Source organism: Labeo rohita, unplaced genomic scaffold, assembly GCF_022985175.1.
Source record: "Labeo rohita strain BAU-BD-2019 unplaced genomic scaffold, IGBB_LRoh.1.0 scaffold_304, whole genome shotgun sequence".
NCBI lineage: Eukaryota > Metazoa > Chordata > Actinopteri > Cypriniformes > Cyprinidae > Labeo > Labeo rohita.
The window spans coordinates 82,179-85,292 of record NW_026129222.1 but is presented as its reverse complement, the minus strand read 5'-3'; the positions used below and the strand labels follow the sequence as shown (position 1 = coordinate 85,292).

General features: G+C 43.1%; 1 pseudogene; it reads left to right on the top strand.

Moving 5' to 3' along the window:
• Positions 1-953: 953 nt before the first annotated feature.
• LOC127160251 (uncharacterized) lies at positions 954-2,542 on the top strand (annotated as a pseudogene).
• The last annotated feature ends 572 nt before the right edge of the window (positions 2,543-3,114 follow it).

Genomic DNA, 3,114 nt, shown 5'->3' with positions numbered 1-3,114 from the left:
CAACAGTTTGAACAAAACCCATTTTTAGGTCATGACCCACCAGTTCACAAACACTGTCCTAGATTGATCCAGAATTAGAGTTCATATACATCACACTCAAAACAAGCCTTTCTATATGCTTTTTCTATCAACCTACATCATTCAAAATAATTTTTAAATAAGTGCTTGCCAGCTTTCTAGTCCACAGGTTTGAGATAAAAATAGCTGGCCAAGTTCACAGGAAATTCTGTCAGTTTCCTCCAGTTGATTGTCAAGAGGTTCAGGAACATTTGCTGTTTTCAGAAGAGCAATGAGCTGCAAATACAGTCTCTTATTTTTATTCCTCTGTGGCTTTGCTGCGCTCTCTGGTAAGTTGTGATTTCATTTTGTAAAGATGTGTTAGTAGACTAAAGTGTATTGGCTCTTTTTTCCTTAATTTTAGGGATTTTACTGTTGGCCTTAATATAATTTGTTATTGGGATCAAACATTACAATGTAATAAATATATTAAGGATACTAATCCACATTAATCCTCAGTGTCATGCATATTGTGTTATTTTATACCAAAATAACAGCTGAAAATCATGATTTTTCAGTTAACTTAAAAAAGTACTTTATGTAAGAGCATCTAAATTCACTTGTCACTCAAGAGTCAGGTAGAAATATCTCCTAAAGGCAACACATGCCCTTTTACAGTGGAAACTTTTGGCCATTTTTAAATGCAAAACTAATGACGTTTACATGCAAACTGCTGCAATGAGAGCTTGTTCGCATCATCTTTAACAGAAAGTGGAATATATAGATAAATAATAAGATTATAGGGGACACAAGGGCTACTGGTTCTGTTGTGAATTCTTCAGAATATGTGCTTTAAGAGTTCTTTTTGCCAGTGATTACATGAACATTCAACATTCATGGAACTTCTCCAATCCACAAAAGGTGCTTTATAGTTATAAAATGTAATATGCATCACAACGACATCGGTCCCAGGGAGCAGGTGGATCTTACAAGGGCTAGAGAGACTCATTGCCTGGGCTAGAATGTGTTTTAAGCCCTCCAAGTCAAGGTCAATGGTGCTGAAGAAGGGGAAAGTGGTTGACAAGTTCCGTTTTTCCATCTCATGAACTGTCATCCCAACTATCACGGAGCAACCTGTCAAGAGTTTGGGGAAGCTCTTTGACTCCAGCCTGAAAGACGCTGCTGCCATCCAGAAGTCCATCGAAGAACTTGGAGCTTGGCTTACCAAGGTTGATAAGTCAGGCCTGCCTGGTAGATTTAAAGCCTGGATCTACTAGCACTCCATTCTGCCCCGAGTCTTGTGGCCCTTGCTGGTCTATGGAGTCCCAATGACAACAGTTGAGTCCCTAGAAAGAAAGATCAGTGGCTTTCTTCGGAAGTGGCTGGGCCTTCCACGCAGTCTCATCAGCACCAGAGAAGCTCTACAGTACAGGGACTCCAGGGACTGCAAGGTGTCATCAGCCAGCATTGAGGTGAGGACAGGAAGGAAATGGAATGCTGGGAAAGCAGTGGAGTTGGCAGAGTCACGCTTGAGACAAAAGGCTTTGGTGGGCACTGTGGCGACAGGCAGAGTGGGCTTGGGCTATTTTCCAAAGACCTTGATTAGCCAGGCCCGTGGCAAGGAAAGACACCATCTACTCCAGGAAGAGGTTCGAGCAGGCGTGGAGGAAGAGCGAGTGAGCAGGGCGGTGGGACTCCGGCAGCAGGGAGCGTGGACTAGGTGGGAGAGTACACTGCAGCGCAGGATTACCTGGGCAAATATCTTGCAGGCGGATTTTCATCGGGTCCGTTTCCTGGTACAAGCTGTCTATGATGTCCTGCCAACCCCAGCGAACCTCCATGTCTGGGGGAAGAGTGAGACACCTTCCTGCCTTCTTTGCTCTGGAAGAGGCTCTTTAGAACATCTCCTCAGCAGCTGCCCAAAGGCTCTGGCTGATGGTCGCTATCGTTGGCGCCATGACCAGGTGCTTAAGGCAATTGCTGAGAGTTTAGCCTCAGCCATAAGCACTAGTAAGCACCATCAAGCTTCAAAAAAGGCAATCCCCTTCATTAAAGCTGGAGAGAAACCCCAGGTGCGCCCACAATTAACAACAGGCCTCCTCCACAAAGCCTTGGACTGGCAGCTACAGGTCGACCTGGGAAAACAACTGAGGTTCCCTCAGCACATTGTAACAACAAGTCTCCGCCCAGACATGATAATTACCTCTGAGGTTTCAAAACAGCTAATCATGCTGGAACTTACGATGCCCTGGGAAGAGCGTATTGAGGAAGCCAATGAGAGGAAACGCACTAAGTACCAGGAACTGGTGGAGGAGTGCAGGGAGAGAGGCTGGAGAACCATCTATGAGCCCACAGAAGTTGGCTGTAGTGGCCTCACAGGACGTTCACTGTGTAAAGCCCTCGATCGGTTGGGCGTTACAGGGGTGGCAAAGAAGAGGGCCATTCGATCCGCAAGCGAAGCTGCAGAGAAGGCCACAAGGTGGCTTTTTTTAGGATAAAGAGGGCTGATCCGTGGACTGCTACTGGGACGCAATTCGGGGCTTGATCTACCCCGGCTGGGTCACCTGGGAGAGGGTGTATGATGTTGTGAGACCCGAAACACCCAATGATCCCAGGATACATCACTGAGGATGCGATCCCAGAGCATCCATGAGATGTTTCTTGCTTAAATGCATTGCTAAGAACTTCATTTGGACAACTTTAAAGGTGATTTTCTCAATATTTTTATTTATTTATTTATTTATTTTGCACCTTCAGATTCCAGATATTCTAATAGCTGTATCTCGGACAAATATTGTCCTATTCTAACAAACAACTCATCAATGGAAAGCATATATATTCAGCGTTCAGATGATGGATAAATCTCAATTTCAAAAAATTGAAAATTTTTTAAAAATGGAAAATTAAAGCAAATTGTGTGTTCATTTAATATGCTGAGCTGGTAAATCATACTTTCCACATTTGTCTGTGTCATGCTTTGGCATATTGCTTTACATTTTTTATGATAAAAATTTATAAAACAATATATCAATAAAATAAAATTAAAAATATAATTTATATGCCAGTGACCTTGTGGTTTTTTAACAAACACAATTCCATGGCAATTTAAATTTCAAA